Here is a 19,727-nt window from a genome sequence, read left to right as displayed (position 1 = left end):
CGAGGTATACATTAGTCTGTCCCTCTACTGCAGAACTTGTGAAATCAATACTCAAAACTATTATGTGCTCCTTGCATTTTCATGATTGTAATGACTAGCAGTGATGCTGTTTAAAAGTAAAGCCGTGTATAAACACTGTCCAGTGCTCATACTGAATTGCTCTAAAATTACTGGTGCGCCATCAAAGCAAGTATAAGCCACACATGAAAAAACACACACACACACACACACAAACTTGATCTTTGTGGGCTGATGTGGGCAGAAATCCTTCAACGACTGTAAATCTTCACACACTGACCCGGACCAATGACGCACAGTATGCAGCACCGGCAAAGCTTCGGAGAGCTTCATAGAAACACCTCTCCTCCAAAAAAGCTCCAAACATATCATTCAGGAATGTGTCAAAACCAAACCTCTCTATGTATATCCTGCTGCCTCCTCATTAGTACTAAGTGGGAGAGTCGGCTTCCCAGTTCCTCCATAAATACGCGATTTTACAGTCACAATACCTAAAGTTCCATTCAGCCGACCAACACTTACAAAGTCCGCGATTTGATTTGGTTTGAAAAAAAAGGGAAATCAGTTCTATTTTTGGGTCGGGCAAACTTACAGGTCAATAAACTATTACTACAGTGTTCTCTGGGTTCCGCAGTGGAGCTTTTAAAATGGATTAGATTTATGACTGCGGCTGGTTTATCAAAGGAAGTAATTCCCAGTAGTGGCACCAAACTTTTCTTTAGAGAACAAAAAAGGACGGACGCTGTCCCCGCACGACGTTTAACTGTGCCTAACTGAGCTGCTACCGGCAACGTTTTGTAAAAACAAACCACCACATTTTTTTCTGATTTCAATTCAGCTGCCCAGTCCCCATATCAAAGTGGAAGGGTTGTGGGCTTTTGGATTCGGCATTGACCTTGACGGCCCCCCTGTATGTTACCGCCTAATAAATCCACACCTTAAAGGACTATTTCAACCGAGAGATCAGTCGATAATGTTGCTGATTGTTGACCGTTCTGGCTTGAAGGCTAGCTGTGGTCAAAGGCTTGCTCATTCAAAGAGTCAAAGACTTAATTGTCGTGCACACAGATCAACAGGTTAAACTATGCCATGGCATTCTTGATTTGCCAACTCGCTGCATTTCTGTTATATAAAAACAATAATTAAAAGAATACAAAGAAATTCATAAGGAGAAATAAAATAACGGTATCGCAGAATACACAGGTTAAGAAACTTAAAAAAACAGCTATATAGAGCTTTTAATATAGATGTGTACTAACTGTACAAGTTAATATGTGCAGAAAAGAGCAAACTGTGCGATAAGATGTTTGTGACGTTGCATGCCTGCAGTCATCCTTTTTCTAGTCTGAAAATCATAAAAATATCGCCGAGAATATCATGTCACTCTCCCAGCTCGAGGGTGATACGCGGCCACTCCCAATCCACGTTTCTTTCAAGCAACAGGATCTGAGCCGGGATGATGAATCAGAGCAGGAAGCAAAAAAAAAACCCACAAAGAATCACAACATTAATTCATTCACAGCGGCTCCGATATATCTCAGGCATTTCGCCTACAGTGAATGAGCAGTTCGGGGTAACGGCATCTTGCCTGAGGACACCTCGGCAGCCCTGCGGCTGCTGCTTTGATCAAATCTGACTCGGTTTAAAGAAATGCCTGTCTTGGCCACTCAGACATGCTGCCACCTCGTCATTCAGTCCGTTCCGGTTTTGAAAGTCACCCTCTTCTTTTGGGCACTTGCCAAGATAAAGCTATAGTCCAAAAATAGTCGGGGCTGCAGGCCCTTGAAGAGTGGCGGTGGAAAAAATAAAGCATTTTTTGACCTTTTTTGTGAAGATTTACCCAATAACAAGCAGAGCCCAGAAGCAGAATGACAATGCAAGCGTTCAGATTTGCACAGTGTCCTCAACAACTTGGCTGACATTGGTGCTTTTAGCTGACATGGGACGCACATACACTTCCACATGTCCAGTGTCTCCTCTCCTTTGCCGTTCTGCATCTTCACAGCGCTGCTTTTTTCCTCTCTGTTCCCACTGGCCCTGACATTCTTTAAGGTCAGAAAGGGTTTGATTGACGGTCTTTTTTTTTTTTCATAAATCTTTTAAATCATGTTCCTGACACGGCCAGAATCTTCACTCATCCAGACACTAGCTTTTGGAGTTTGGATTATACTCACAGATGGAGATTCCCAAAGTTTGCACAAAGATTTTCAAATGAACCGGGGAAGAATGCTTCGCTGCAACATGTTCAGAAGCCGTTTCTTCTTTCTCCGCATGTTAAAAATCAAAAGCCGCAGGTCCCCTGGAGAAGGCAGGGCCGTTGACATATGAGGGGCGATTAAGATTAGTGTGAATCAGCTGGGAGACCAGTTCGTCCATTCAGGAGCACTGACAGAAGCACCGCTTTGATCCTTTTATAATGAGATGCTATTGAACTTCATTGTGACAAGTTACATACGGTGTGGGGATTACCAACCCCCTATTCAATTTTGCCAATTTCCAAAGCCTGTACTGAGTGCAGTTCAGATAGGGGCAGATTAAGCAGCAGCGCTGCGGTACATGACAGGAGGAGGAGGAAGCGCTGAACCTGCCAACCGCGGCAACTTAACTATGTCAATATATCAGGGGGAATTTGTAAGAGATCGTGTTGAGTCACCTTGTATACTTCGTATACTCAATCAAAGTAAAGGATTGTCAGGACTTTGAGATGGGGGGGGGGGGTGCAGATTTCATAGTCGACTACTCAGAGACAAGAAGAAATCCTAACTCAAACAATGCAACCGGGCTGTCAGCATTCCTCCGCTCACCCCCGAGTTTCCTGACATAGTCCATGCGTTTTAATCTTACTGGCCCTCACCACGGTTGATTAGCTCTCTGACCTCTCTTCACACACTAACTGTTTAACCCTCACAACTGCCCTCTGTGTAAGTGCATGTGAACCTGTCAGATATTGTTTTACGGGTGAAATTAAAAGAAAAAAACAAAGAAAATGAAGAATAAAGCTTGACTGGGAGGCATTTTCTAGTCAGGTTTCGTTTCGTTTTATTTGTTTACACTAATTTTCCAGCTTACTAGCTACATCTAATCAAAACTAATGCAGTGTAATCCAACATCCATGCAATAAATTCTCTCTTGAAGAAGGTATAAAGGTCACTTTTAGTTTGAAGGGGTTTTAGAGAGGTGCTGGTTCAACTCTTTTGGAGGCTGTAATTGTATTGTGTAATACTGAGACGTGTTCCTAATATTTGGTCCACACTCACTGATATAAATGGGATGGACACATTGTTGTACCCTCCATGAAGATAGGATGTAAGGGCTGTTATATGAGATTGCATCAGTTTTAGCTGGGTGTGCTAGCGGTATATTTGTTACTTTATAGGAGGACCCTGCAATTCGTCAATTTCAGCCGTAAAGCTGGAGTTGTAAGGTTTTCACACCGTAACACATCACTAAAAAACTTTGTCGAACCAGGTGACAGAAACCTGCCACCGCAAGAGATAATTTTACCTATTTCATGGTTTCTTAAATTCCTCTTGCATCCCTCGACCTTTTTTCCAATTTGTTTTCAGCCGAGGAGGCCCCCTCATTTTTGTGAAAATGACAGACACTTTCCTGCAATGAAATCACTAAAAAGAGCGAACTTCACTGACACAGGTGTAATTAGTTTAAAGTGCATCTCCGGATGGAATTCTGCTGCAGCGCGCTAACCGCCTCGGAGTCCATTCCTACTGAAGCGGGTTTTTTCCATCAGAAACGCAGTGTTTCCTCTCCGTGAGAGTGGGAAGGACTGCACCGCGGGGCTACATGGATGGCTCCGACTCCGTGGGAGTATTCTCCCCATCGTCGTTCATGTGTTGCTATCCTCCCAGTGCTCGAGAATTGCTTGCTGTGAGTTTCAACCAGCTCGCAGTGTACTGTGTGAGAACAGTATTGTCTTGCATTTATCTTAAGCGGTAATGAAGGTTAAAGAGCTGATTTGCTTGTGGCATGTAAGAACTGGAAAGACAGGATTTTTCTAGCAGTGAGTAGTGTTATGCTAACTGTATATTATTTATCAACAAATCCCTTTTGGACAAAGAGTAGAGAGAGAATTTCCAGCAGTGGGATCCTACCAGATATTTTTAGATTCCTTGCTCATTTGATCCTCTGTCTCCTTGTGTGTGTCCTCCCTTCTTCTCCTTTACTTCGTTATTAATCTGTCCTTTCTTCTCTCCCTCACCCCCCAACTCATCTGCTCTCTTCTCCTGATACCAATCCCGTTTTCTCTGAACAACCCTCACCTCTTTTTCTACTCGTTTCATTTCATATTTTTTCTTTTTCCACCTCTAATGCCCCCCTCGCTCTCTTCATCCCATTTCCATGCTCATTCGTCATCTTATTTTGTCCTTTCGTTCCTCCCCCCGCTGACCTCAGGCCATTTACTACGAGGTCGGCTTCCTTGTGTGCGCGGCGGTGGGCCTGCTGTTCGCCGTCCTGATGCCGGTAGTTGGTCTCTTCTTCTGCATGTGTCGCTGCTGTGAAAACTGCGGCGGCGAGATGCACCACTGCCTGCTGTGGTCATCAATGACACATACGCAGACTGCAAGTTAAGTATGGAAATCAGCTCTCCACACTGGTCATCAGTATGACACACACACACATGCACACACAGTTACACACACACACAGCTTGCAAGCACACATGTGGTGAAGGAAGTCATTACACACACAGACACACACATACACACACACACACACACGCACGCACATTGGTCATCAAAACACACACTGCACATACATACTCCTTTGGTCATCTTATGTGTCCTTCTCACTGACACACTCACACACAGACACACACACACACACACACACACACATCATCCGCGCTGGTCTTTTATAATCTGCAGGGAATTCACACTAAAGCTTTCATTTATTGCGGCAATGCTAATTATCATCATTACCCACAAACATCCGAAAACACTAATGAATCTAAGATAACCGGTGGCTCACAATATCCACAATATGCCTTATTATCCAAGTACAAGGATTTTACATGACTAGTAAGTATCATGTGTTTCAAACGGTTGGCATCTTCTCTCCAAAGTTCCCTTGAGTGACACGATTGCATGTTCACCTTACTATTCTCCTTGGCGTTTTATATAATACCGACTGCATCTGCCCTCAGGGTTTAGTATGTTGCTGCTCCTTGCTGTCATTTCCCCATTTTAAAAGCACATTGTGAACACGTGGCTGATGATTTTTATCCAACGGGAAATGCAGTGAGTGTAGCAGGAGAATTGGTTCCCTGATTGCTAATTGTTGAAGCTGTACTAATTGTAATTAACTGTTAATCGAGGAACTGTAAAAATTGTACCTGTTGTTATTTCATGTTTCTTCTCATTTACAATCATATCAATGGACCCAAACTGTGATCGGGGACACTTTTTCTGACACTGGCTCTCCTTCACAGCAGATACTCAGAAAATAGACGGCAGCAACCGCAGCCCAGCGGGAGGATTGAGGCTTTATATTTAGATAGTTGTTTTCAACTGACATATAACCTACAGGCTGCTTTCAGGGTATAATTTCTTCAAATTGAAAATCCCCCAACCTGGCAAGGGGAAAAAAACAGAAGCAGAGACGTTCAGAAGGTTGTGGCTGAAATGACGGAAGATGATGAAAAATGATGGAAAAATTTGTTTGGAGCAGGCGGATTTCTTAGATTGCCGACATTTGATTGATTATTTGATTGTTGCAATGGAGGAATTTATTAGATAGTACCTCCAGCTATTTCCAACTGGTCATTTTTTTTCCCATTATTTTCAATTATACCAGTTGATAGAAACTCAAATCATCCCTGGCTTCAGTTCCAATCAATTTCAGACTTGCTAAACAGTGTTTACAAAAAAAGATACAAAAAAAAAAAAAAACTTTTTATACATGTAAGCAGGCATCTTAAAAATAATTAAGATTATAGCACCAAACAACGTAATAAGTGTAAGAGGAGGTCCTTATTGGGCTTTGGATTCATATATTTATCCAGACCACTTAAACGAGTCCCCAAATATTGCTGAACCTTTCACAAGAGCCAGTTCTATCACAGGGAATCCTATGATAGGGTAGCAACACTGCCAAAAAAGAATTAGTTGGTAGTATACCTGTGCCTGCCTGTCAAAGATAAAAGAAAGCCAGTGAAAAATGTCTTCCCGGTATTTAATCAAAAGGGGGACATCTATCCTATGGAGTGCTTTTGGGGTACATTTTCTTAATGCTGCAGCGCTACCATCCTGGGAAGGGAGAAACAGTAGTGACGCATGTGATGAGATTCGGCACAGGATAATGGAAAATGATGGGAAAAGTAGATGGGAGTAGGCCGAAAACGGTTGGGAGTGAAGCTTTCAGTGCACTGTGTATGAGCCCATTACATCATCTGGCTGTCCCACATCTCGCTGAGGCTCATCTCTCAGAAAATGGACCGCGGGAAACTCAATCCGCTCTCTGTTTTACAGCCTCAGCGGTAAAAGAGGCAGTAGCCGCTGGGGATGTAGCCACAGTACAAAAGGCTTGGGAGAGCTGCGTTTTCTTCTTGTGCTCGACTGAGGGGATCCAGGAACGTACTTAGTTTGATGTTCTTTGACTTTCTGTCTTCGTTGGAACGAGGCCCGGATATTAGAAAATTCCACACAGCAATATCCTAGCAGCCCAGGCGCAGGAGTATGAGAGCGTCCTCGGAGCTCTTATTAAATCTCCCGAGCTACCAGGCAGCGATGCTGCAGAGGCTCTAATGAAGCAATTACAGGCAGGAGAGGGATGAGTACCACACCCAGGCGCAGACCGCTTTTTATCACCACTGCAGAGCTGACAGCCAGGCACGGAGGAGTGACAGGGGCGATATGTATTTTACCAAAAGTGTTCAAATTGGATTGAGAGTGGTAAAAGACACCCAGGTAAGGGCGAGGACAATAAGATGAGATAGAAGAGAGTGTATACACCAAAGTTACAAAGCGTGGACCTTTAATTAGGTGCCGGCAGAGTAACAGCAGAGATCCCTCGTCAACTAAGCACCGTGGGACAGACTGTGATACTTTTCCCTCGGGTTTTGCGTTGATTAAAGCTCCAGAAGTTCGGCTGAGCTTCCAAGTTGAAGTCCTTTTCACAGACTGTCAGTTTTCTTCAAAACGGCGCTTTAAATGTTATTTTTCGACCCACTGCACTGCACGGCCGCGGTTCAATCTGCAGTATGAACTTATCTGTTCTGCCAGAAATGTCACATCAGCCTGTAACTGTCGTGTGAAAGTGTTTAACTTTTTTCTGAGTCTGCATACCCTGCCCTACGGAAATAGTGGCAGTATATACGATCTCTTCCCGGTGACAGAGAGTAGGACACATTCATAGCTACCTCCAAATAACACTTATCTCAAATGAAAATATAACAGCAAAATTCATGAAATGCCCATAGGGTCGCTTTCCCCTCCCCTTCTTAATTAAATTTACTTAAATGCACCTGTCAAAACTGGATGGCAAAGAGAGAGACTGCAAATTTAAATGCACAGGATTAATGTCACGTTCTGCCTCCTGACCTTATATTGCTCGCTCGAGAGCACTTTTATCTGAATTTCCTCAGTGCATGACCACTACTGACAACAGTTGGCTGGTATTAGCTCCAACAGTGGTGATTAAGAAAGGGGATAAACCCCTTATTTACTGTGACCTCAGTGTTCACAACTAGCTGGTGAAGCGGCAGGCCCGTGCAGCATTGCATTGGTAACCCAGAGGCTAGAAAAGTGGGTTAATGCTCTGGTACTGAGGCCGGTTTGTGGTTTTGGCACGGAGATCGGGACAGAATGAATAAATAAGCACCAGGAGGGGACAAGAGTTGGGAGAATTAATATTTTTTTAATCAGACTAGGGCTGGATATGGGCACCGATCTCCCAGTTCAATTCAGTCTCGGTTCACAAAGTCCAGGATCAATTTGATTCGATTCTTGATCATTCAGTCACATCAGATCAATACCGATGTTAGGTAGAGCGCTTCTGAGAATTTATCTGGTTAACATACATTTTTTCTGCATTCTGCATTTCTGAAAAGAGCACATTATAGGCTAAATTGTAAACACGTTTCCCAGTTATAAAACTGTTGAACAAGGACTTATTTTCCTTGGCAAATGCAAAACAACTAAAACATAACACATGTAAAAAATTTTTGGGCCTGCTCGTGCAAACCAGTTGAGCAAAAATAGAAAAGCCCGCACCACCTGCAAGGAGGCCATTATTATGCATATTTTTAAAAATAAATGCTACATTAGGTAGCGTTAGGTATCCGGCAGGCACGTGCTAAAAAAAGTAGAATCCACGCACTGTTCAGTCGACTTCCACGGCCTCACACCTCACAGCCAGAGATAACATCTCTTCAACAAACACAAAGAGAACCAAGATCAGTATTCAGGGTCTTTTTTCAGACCGTCCCTCTCGTAGGTGAGATCTCTAGATTCACTACGAGTCAGCGAATCATCCAGCCCAGTGTCTGACAGCTGTTTCACACGTCATAGCTGCGCAGCACGGGGTTATGATGTTTATAAAGTGACTTAACCGAAACATGAGGCTCCTTTCACATGCTGGAGTCAGATCGGTAGCTCACTAAGCTCTACCAAGGTGTCTGGGTAGAATCGGTGTAATTACCGTGTAATTTACACGGTATTTATGTGAGAGAATCAGAGCAGGACAGCAAAAAAAAAAAAAAAAAGAAAGAAAGAATAACAAACAGCCGACTGGGTGGAAATGGGAAGTAATACATCTGTAGCAAGAAAGACTATGAGAAAACTACACTCTTGCATCACCGTCTACTGTGAAGGTGGCAGGGTCGAATCCCAGGGGAGCTGTGGTTGTAAACGTGAATGAGTAATGTTCACTGGGTTAGAGCAGTGCTGTAGGGATTCACACGGATGCCTGTCGTGCTGAAAATGCATGCACCCCTGCTCTGGCTACAAATGTGCTGCATAAGTGACACGGTCCGGCTCGCTGTCGACGTGCGATCAAATCTACTGAACACACAGCAGATGTAAAGTTCAGTGCGGAGTTCATTCGCTGTGTCACCGCTGTCTGCCGTTTGATTGCTGTGTATCAAAGGGCAGAAAATCTGGCTCAGCTTTGCGGCAATAAAACGTGCAGTGAGGATCAGTGCATCTACATAAACACTAATAATTCAATCAGATCCGGATTAAGGTAACACTCTGTTTAGTGCAGCTGTTTTATTAACACACTCACCAGGTTAAATTAGGTGAATGAAGATGGAAATCTAAATAAGTATAAACTGATTAACAGGCCTTCATTCATTTTCCATCCTCATATTACCCCTGACATACATTAGACTGATTTCTTACAGAGCTATGAATCTGGGCACATGCCAGGAAAAGGGGTTAGTGAAAAGAAACAAAAGTGTTTCTTTGCACAAACACAAACATGTTGGCAGTAGTGGAAAATCACAGTGAAGTGTACCAGCATCCTGCTCAGGCAGCAGCCAATTAGAGGCACAGATGAGCTGGAATCTTTCTAATGATGCATTAATAATGAATGTGCGTTAACAGCTTTGTTGTGGTTATGCTTTGTAAGATGAAGCCAGTTCATCTCTTCTGGCTTTACTGAACCTCAGTAACGCAAGTTACCCAAACATTGCGTGTTTATTGTTTGTTTTCTATTTAGTCATGCCCTTTTAAACAAGTTCAGTGGTTCAGACACCCCTCGTCTAATCAGCTGATGTGGGGATATATCCGACCTAAAAATAAAGAGATATGTTGTTGTATGCGGGGCTGGGCAATATGGCCAAAAATCACAATCACGGTATTTTTCTTGTTCATATTGATCGATACTGATAATGATCAATATTTAGATTTAATACCGTTAATGAGAAAGGAAACACATTCAGCTAATTTGTTAGACCTCAAGGATACACACAATGTGTAAGAGTGACCAGACAGAACTTGTTTGGTTACAAGAAAACTGCACAGGGAACCTTTTCATTTGGAGTTCAACAGGGTATATTCAGTTTAGGATTGAACCTAAATAAATCAAATGAAGGTTTGTTATGTTCGAAACTGTCATTTACATGTATTTTTGAATCAATAACTTTAAACTAACATGGTGTAACATGTACGACTCAACAGTAACAATGCTTTTAGATAAAGATCACGCCAAAACATCAACATGTTATGTTACACATATTGGTATCGTACACTGGTACTGGCAGTTGTATTTACTTGTATGTGCCACATCATAATAAAAAATTAAACTATATAAAGTAGAAATATGTGACTGATGAAGCATGAACAGCTACTGGTCTGGTTCCTACCACAGAAAAGACTCATTAAGGACTGAAAAGGCAGAGAGGAGCGACTGCTGCTGTGGTCTGAACCAACGTTACCGCAAGAGGCTTGTTTGAGAGCTTGGCTGCAAGTGCTAGCAGTCTGGGGCTGCAGACTTTGGCTTATAGTCGGTGTGATGGTAATGTTACGTTCTAAAATGGTGCAAGATGGTTTGTTGTGTTTCCTGTCTTCGTCGGCACAGTGCGCCTGCACTCTGCTGTTTATCCAGATTTTGAAATCCGAACCATTTCCAAATCACCGATGTTGTTCGACCTCTCTTTGCAGAAATTTCCACATCTGTGTGGACGTTTGGAACTTACAGTCTCACGGTCGATTATTTTTACATTTACAACAATGCGCTTGTGTTTCCAACAATGTGTGTATATCTGTTGTGTGTGTCTGTTGTGCCTTTTTACGTCGACCCAAATGCACAACAGACACATTCATCATAAATTACTCATCGGCTTATCATTGTTACTGTGGGAATTTTGTTTCTTAATAATTATCGAGATTGTTTTATCACCCAACCCTGGTTATATGAGTGATGCGGGATCAGATGCACATCCACAGATTGGATAAGACTATCCATTTAACTTCTGTATGTTGTTGCTGCTGCTGCTAATGCTGCTGTTGCTGCTGTTGCTGCTGCTGCTGCTGTTGTTGCTGTTGTTAATCTTCTTGTGAATGTGATCACCAGTGATGTGGTAGTTTTGCGGCACAACAGCTTCTCAACACTACACTGTGTTTGTTTTTCATTAACATATCTTTGCTTAGCTCATGCATACGAGCATGAACTGTATAGTAAAACTGAAATTAAGCCTGACAGTTATTGTACAGCCACACTGCACATTATAAAAAGGACGGCAGGAGCTATTTCAGTCTCCACTAATCAGCTCTGATTCCACACAACCACCACATGGATTTGTAATGATGAAATGACAGACAGTAGATCCTTCCCTCTGTTCGGGCCAAGTGGAAGACCCCTGCCTCATGCTGTTACTCAACATGCACTTCAGCAGTCTATTTCAGTCACCGGGTGTCCAACACTATTAACACTAAAAGGTCCCAACACTACAGGCTTAGTAATTCATGCTAATCATATGGGGTCCAATTAATGATAATGAAGTCAGTGAGTTCAGATTTGAGGGCAAACTCCTCAAAGCTAAACTGACTCAAATCTGCCAACTGGGATATCTACAAGAGGGTGTGCTAAGTGGTCTAAGATGCATACTTTAAAACCACAACACCCCTGGATCAACTGTGGCTGGTGAAAAAAAACAAAACTGTATATCTCACTCTCAAATCTTCTTGTCATTCTTCACTACTTCACTATCAGTCTAATAAAGGTAAAAGTTCCATGAAAATAATCTTTTTTTTTTTTTTTTAAAGTGCAAACAAAAGTAAAATATAACTATGGTTTATTAAAAAAATACAAAACACTTTACTACTGAACTGTGGTACCTGTTCCCAAAATATGTCGTAGCGTCGCCAAATTCCAAAATGTCCTAGCTCATAGAACATGGGAATACTAGAGGGTAACCCTAGGGCATTTTACTGTGTGTGGAAATCGCCACAGTCACTCCTCTGCTGAGTTACCAGCACACAACGACCCCACAGTCAGCAGGCCATTGTCCGGGCGTCATCAAAACACTGCTAGAATGGTGAAGAGCAGCTGTGCAATCGACGGCGTAAACAAATTCAGCGTTTTGAGATTTCACACGCAACTTTTCAGAAAGAAGAAGAAGAAAAGAAACACGTTGTAAAATCTAAATGTTTTTTCACACCTGTCCGCAGACAACCAGAAGTCCCCGTGATTTAGATCAGGCTAACAAATTCTGCCTTGAAATGGAACCTGGCGTTTATATGTTTTCAGGCTGTGCCAAATGTAATACTATCCCCACCTTGTTAAACTACATCTAAGCAAATATGCATGTTAAAAAACTCCAACCACATTTCATGGTCCGCGGACCACCGACTGTCCATTATGTCATATGCATCAATTTTGACGGGCCCTTACCCCCCCAAGATACTTCTTGTCATCTACCCAGTATTGCAGCTCTGCCTATTGAGACGTGGTATCGTGTGACATCTCTACATAACCTCTGGCACCAAATTAAGGAGTGTATCTGTAAATACACAATGACAAAAGAAATAACAAAACCCCCCCTAATTAGCTACGACTTCCAACCGGGGCCACGAAAAGTATTTACCGCTGTTTTCATTAGTTGGTTCGTATGTTTGAGTTCAGTTAATAGAAAGGGTATTTGGAAAAATAGCCTCTCGTATGATGCAAGGCTTGCAGTACTCTCACTCTTATTTTTGTGACAGGAGATATAAGCGCTGAATTCTGCTGAATCATTAACAAAGTGACCCAAATATATGCGTAGAAAGGAGCTCAGCAGCTGCAGCCTGAAGGCAGACACTTGCATACAGTACTGCACACAAATAAATGTGGGCATGCCATCTGCCTGCGCATGCACTTCTTCACGTGCACATACATGGTCTGTCATGAGACACAATGTGCCTCTCGAGATAGGGATTATACCTGGGTATACTTTAAGTAAAGCAGGCAGCGATGCGGTTGTTCAATTGAGTTCCAGACCTTCATTCAATTTTCGTGTTTCTACATAAACCCGTCGCACATTTCCGAAACTTTGGAGTCTTTTAATTCTTCCTATCTACAATGTTATAGTTCAGATAGCGCTCAATAATTTAAAATAATCCCCAACTGACATTTAATACTTTGCTAAACTATGTTTTTGATTGCAGCTCTGAGGAAAAAACTAATTGTGGCAAAGCACCTCACAGTCACTTAGTTAATGCTCACACAATTACATGACCACAATCTCTCAGATATACACACAAAAACAAGCGAACAATTAGCCACTTAGAGACACACACACACGCAGCAAAAACACACTCTCACGCATCCTCTGCCTCCTGTAACCCACACGTCACTCCGGGGCTGACAGCCTCCATCGGGAGTCATCACACGCAGGGCTATTTTTAGGGGATTCATTAATAGTGTGATGAGCATTAACGGCACTCCGTCATAACGGAAGCCACAATGACTGTGAAGAAGTCCCCTGCCCACTAGGTTTCAGGCTACTGGTGGGTCCTGGCCGAGGATTCATTTTCCCAGTGCCAGAGCCAAGACTTGGAGCATTTACGGTCAGCAAAAGGTGAAACCGGAACTTTACTCCAGTGCCCCTTGGGGAGAGTGGGTAGCAGCAGCGAAAGTAACGTGATTCAGCGGGAGAAAGGAAATCACTCGCAAAAAATACGACCTGATTATGCCAATAAAATCTAAAAATACGAAACATTAACGGCCAGTTATGGGCAACTTCATTAAGTTTGGTAGTCTGTAACATTTGGTGAAGAAATTACAGAGAGATCATTTTTATATGAATAGATACATTTGAAATGTTTTCTGTATTTCTACAGAAATTACGAGACTGATTTAGAATGACTTTAACATCAACAGAGGAATTTTCTGTGCACTGAGATTTGAGTCCTGACTGTGAAACTCAGTTCAAAACATGGCTCTCTCAGCTCCTGAATTATTCATATTTTGGAGATACAAGGTTTTTGTAATCCGACCGACACACTGACGGTGGCTGCTCCTCTGTGCTTGTTATGCGTTCTTCAGCTCTGTCTAGTCCCATTTTTGGTTTTATTCATCTCATCCTTAAATTTCTGTAGTTGCTTTTTGTTGTCCTGTCATATTTTGTATTTCCATGAGTTGTTTCTTCAAGATTAAGTTCATGAAGAGATTTTTATTTATTTTTTTTTTTAATTTCAGCTTCTGTTAGAACAATTTTTTTTTTTGAGTTTTATCAATTTCAAGAGTTTTTTAATGTATTTTCCTGGAGACGTGGAGAAGCTGCAATAATCATAGGTGCATATGCTTAAGTGACCATCAGGCTGAATCGCCATTTTGTTTTCACTGCAGATCCATAACCAGTTTGTAACATAACAGTCCCATTGGCGTTGTTTTCTGTCAGTACAGATGTAACCGAGCCATAAACTAACTGTAAAAACCTTGATATTTTTAGAGTGAACTTATACTCATAAATGGCCCATAACCCTTTCACTCTATCCCCCTTTTTTCTTCTTACTCTACTTTTTTCCCTTTGCCTCTTTCCATTTATTTCTGTCTGTCGGCCTACGTTTTTGCGACCATTTTTTTTTCTGTCACTGGCTCGGGTACAGGAGGAGGTAACATGAGAGCAAAGCCGACACGGCAAGCACACACCACGCGAAACCTCAGTGAGCACGAGAACCAGGCATAGGCAAGGCAAGTACACAAGATACAGAAGCAGCTATGTAACCGAAGCCTCTCATTCCAATACACTACACTGTGCTTTCTTTTTATAAGGGAGTAAAATAACTTTTTTTTCCTATTTCATAATTTGCAAAAACATCTCTTTGTTCCCCTTTTCCATATCTATTATGCCTGAAGCCTTAGTTTTATATTTCCATATATATATTTTGATATATACACATACACACACACACACACACGTTATTTGTTTTGTCATTGTGTTTATTATATTTTTCTATATGCGAGTTTCCATTAACGAACTGAACCGAGCTCATCTCCACTCACTGTCCGTCCCTGTCCACAAATCACAGTGTTCAAGTATATGCATGCTCGCCGTCTAGGACGTAGACACCACACAATGGCAGCTTTACACCAACCACTGCCAAGCTAATTAACTGGAGCGGTTTGTTGTGAGAAATTTGATGTACATCCCATAATTTATGACATCTCCTGGAGAGACCTCACTTTTACTAATCATTGTAATTCTCCCTCGTTTCTGGTTTATAGCCGAAATCCACTTTATTTTTTCGCTAATTGCATTTCTTTTACTCATCCTGGGTAGTCTGCCGCTTCCTGTAGTGAGCGAAATATAAATCAAAACACAAAATACTCTTCTACATAGCTCTACGCAGTGATACTAATTGATTTTCACAGCTTGGTCAGGCTTTCTTTTGAATTTACTGGACACAGCTGTGTTAGAATAGAGATGGTGTGGCACACTGTTGCACCAGGGAGGGAAAAGATATCAGAAGGCAAAGCTGCAGGGCTCGGTGATGTGGTTTGCAGCTAAGAGGTGCTCTCTATCTCAGGGAAGGTTGGCTGGGAGGATTTACAACCCAAAAATAGCACAATTTCCAATGCAGATAGAGCTGTCTTTCATTTCTTTCTGTCACCATGTTTTAACGTTATGGTCAGCAGGGTCAGGAATGAATATCCTGCCACCAGCCAAACGATTGGAAATTTTGACTCTGGCTAGTAAGATTTTCTGCCTTAACAGCCACGATTACCAGAAATCAGCCAGTGTATAACAGCCTTGTGATTTAAAAATAAGACTTATACTTTTCTGGCCCTGACGGTCAGATAGTCTTGCACAGCTACCCTGACCTCTCCACTGGTACTTCTGTTCACTGCTCTGTAGAATCTCTGGGAATTACAGTGTCTTCCTATATTGGGAATGTTCTTGTACATACCCACACATACACAATGAACCTTGCGCTTCTCAGTAGCGGTCTCAACGGGTTGACTCAGTCCGGTAAGGTCTTGTTTTACTGCTGCAGGTCTCAAAGTCTGTGTGTCAACATGTCCAATACCCAACTGGACCAAACTGGACCCATCAGCTCTGCTCATGTACGTCACAATCACTGCGGAGAAAACTATTTGAGGCGAGAGGGAGAGTGAGAAATGGGCAGCTTCACAGTTCATTTGTTAGTTTTCATTCTAGTTTTATTTTATACTTTAATATGGGTTGTTTTTTTTTCAGAAAGCAAACGTGTTTGGATTTGAGCAGAGTCTACTGAAGTGTCAGACGGATGTTCAACAGGCTATAAATAAAAGTCGAACAAAAATTAGCGCTTCTTATCCCATTACGACAAATGGTGTCTTTGAAATGGAAATAAACCAAATCAGACATGGATGCAATGAATCCGGCAGATTTGTTATGATTGGGGAAATTAAGCGGAGCTTATTTTAGCTAAATCAGTAGCCTCTAAATGACAGTTTTTAGAAATTTGACTGACAGATATTAAATAGGTTAGAACATTGTCTTTTGTCTATCCATCACACAGTTGACTACTAAATGTTTTATTGTTGATACAGGAGGTAGAAACATTTTTTATATTTTTTTTATTTTTTGTCTATGAAGCATATAAATGAATTATCTTAGTTTCTATGAGTTTACAGTCATTCTTAGGAAATTATTATTATTATGTTGCTGCTCTTTTCCACCACAGCTGCTTGTTCATCATTATGCTGCTGTCGGTGTTGGTGTTCTCTCTCTGTGAGGGTCTGTTTGGCTCCACCACATTTTGGATCAGGTCTAACTATCCTCAGCTCTACTCGAGTCTTGTCTGGCTGTGCTCGGGTCCCCCTTGAACCGGTCTCCCCCTTTTTTGAAAATTAATTTACGCATGTCAGGTAGGTTCATGTAGGTTTTCAAAGGGACCGTTTCGATTCGGCTCCAAAAATTTCGGACCCCTGAAGACCTCCGCTTCTCAGCTCCAAGGAAGTGCTCTGCTGTTATATCCGCATATTATATCACATATCCCACACAGTGGCTTGATCAGCACGTCATGTTATTAGCATTAACAGACCTGGTGAATGGTCAGAATATGTTGGTATGTGTGTTTTTAAAATGAGTATATCATGACTGAACTGGTCAGAGTGGGAGCATTTAAAACGTGTGGTAATACAGTGTTTCTTCATCCAAAACACTGAGTTGCACAGTGGAGACTCATTTGGTTTTTGAGATAGTTACACTACACCGTAGCACAAGATCAGTCCAGTTTTCAATGACAATGACTGTATATTCCAAATTATTTTATCAATGAAAAATAAAAATCTGCTAGTTTAGTGATCTGTCGTGAAGAACGCCAATAATGTTAAAAAACTAAAGACCGTGCATCATCACACTGGTAAGTTAAGCACTGGTGCGCTTGTAATCTTTCACGATAGAAACAACCGATGCTATGTAAAGTCAAGCAAGCTGAATGTAAAGTCATACATACCGTGCGCCAGAGATCGTCTTCTTAATCCGATATCCGCAGTGGATGCGGTAGCGTCAGAATATTCAGCCTCGTCATAAATGTGGGCCGATGTTTTTAATCTAAAGAAATTCGATGTAAGGTACAGTACGTGAACCTGCAACTTTTAGTTTACTATCTGCTTCATATAGCCAGCGATAGCTACCGGAAGATAAGAGACAAAAGCAGAAATGCAGCGAAAGAAAAAATGGGCGGGCGGCAGAAGGTCAGTTGCACAGGATGCAATCTTTACAGTTGATGAGAGTCCAGCCAAACTGTAATAGGAAAGGACAGGCCTTGTTGCATATTTGTACTGGGTTGGTTGAAACGCACACATTGGCGTGACATTTACAAACCCGGATCTGAAAATTAAAGTCACATAATCACATACCTTGTCCGCTGAGAAAGTGCATGATGGACTTTTCTGCCCTATCTCGGTAATTTACATCGCATGTTAGATGTTAACCCCATTACCCCCATAAAACTGCATGCTATGAGGTTTAAAATATATTGTTTCTCCCTAACAAACCACAGTTCACTTGGAAGAGAACAAAGACAGAATGAGAAGCCACTGAATGGCATTGTTCTTGTCTGCCCAAATGAACTGATCTGCATCACATGTATACATGTGTGTTGCCATTCAGGTGTCTGTTGATTCATTTGCATGTCTGCGTAGATTCCCGTAAAAAGGACCACGCAAACTCCACATTGATGATTTGATAAGCAAATTGTATACCGTGGAATTACTTTTATACAAACTCCTTGGATCACATTGAGTTCAGTCATTCTGAGCACAGGTGCTGTAAATTCAGTGCACATTAAAGCCCAGACGTTGATGCCACTCAATGCCAAAGGACCATATTATTAAAACCAATCACTGTGATTCAGCTGGTCTCTAACTTAACAGAGCCCCAGGGCCCCTGAAAAATTGACTAAGGTTTAAAACTTTCTTTGGTATCAGCACTGAAAGTCCTTCTCCAGGGTCCTTGTAGTTGAGAGCTGAGTGATTAAAGGCAAATCATAGTTGATTAAATTAAAAATGATTAATTTGATTGGTCAAGGCTTAATAGAGTGCAGGAAGTTGTTATGAAGTTACTGTTTACAAAGTAAATTACCTGCACTTTGAATTTTTTCATCATCCATTCCTGAACACGAGTTGTTTTCTTTTGGACAGCTGACATTTACTCTCAAATCACAGTTAATATTTGCTTGAAATGTTAATTATTAGTATAACCTTTATCTATCCAGGGATGGTTTACTGATCAGAACAAATGTGTTACAGCATCAACATCTTTTTATTTGTTTGTTTATTTTTATGTCCTTAAAGAAAAAGTTGTGTCTGACTCTCTCCTTCAAAAATTACAGAGGCTGGTACTGTAACATTTACACTTTTCAGGGGTCGACAACAGTGATCTTCCAGGCCAAAATCTGAAACTTTGCGCAACTATCATAAAAACAAGACATTTCAAAACCTGGTATAATGGTGGACCGCCCTTTATCTGTTTGCTTCTCTCCTACTCTCTGTGCTCATATATACAGTCATTTAATCCAGCCGAATTCCCAATAAAGCTGTTCTCATTTATATGTTTTTCTGTTTCTATTGTGAGACAGCGGAACAAGTTTTAAATAGAGACTGAAACGTGGCCCATAAGACCACATGTTAACCAGCAGACACTTGCAAGCCATTTCCAAGCTGCTGCTCTGCACTGCTAAAATCCTGATTTTATAACTGCAACGTCATCTGACAGAAACACCAAACACATGAGTTATAGACACTGGCTGTGCTTTTATTTTGGCTCTATTTACTGGTAAAATGATCACTCAGAGAGAAAGTAAGAAGCTCATTCACGTCTGTGTCAGCTGCCGTGCGGTCAGTTGAATCGGACGCATAGAGAGTTGTGCCTGTGGAGGGAAAGCTCGAGGTCGCACTCGCAAGGGCAACACTGGCGACACCCTTCTACGGAAAGTAGCTGAGGTTTGTCCAAAAATTCACTAAATTTATTGCTGGGTGCTTTTGTAAAGAAAAAGTCGATATAAGGGATGGCAAGTCGGTAAATCTAGCAACAAAGGGCTAAGTCGGCAATACTGCCTGTAAACGTCCCCCTGATGACGTAATAGAATCTGTTTGTGCCAATGCATTTCGAAAGAGCAACGGCCAATGGTTTAACTTCAGCACTTAGTCACGTGGCATTTGGCTGACCAAAGGTGTAACTTTATCACTCAGTCAGTCAGTCGCAGACAATCGCATTTTATAGGGCTGCGAAACGGCCAGAGATCAGTAAAGCTGATGATTATGCCAAAAAAAATAAAAAAA

The sequence above is a fragment of the Xiphias gladius genome, chromosome 23 (genome assembly GCF_016859285.1).
Source record: "Xiphias gladius isolate SHS-SW01 ecotype Sanya breed wild chromosome 23, ASM1685928v1, whole genome shotgun sequence".
NCBI lineage: Eukaryota > Metazoa > Chordata > Actinopteri > Istiophoriformes > Xiphiidae > Xiphias > Xiphias gladius.
This window is presented reverse-complemented; position numbering follows the sequence as displayed.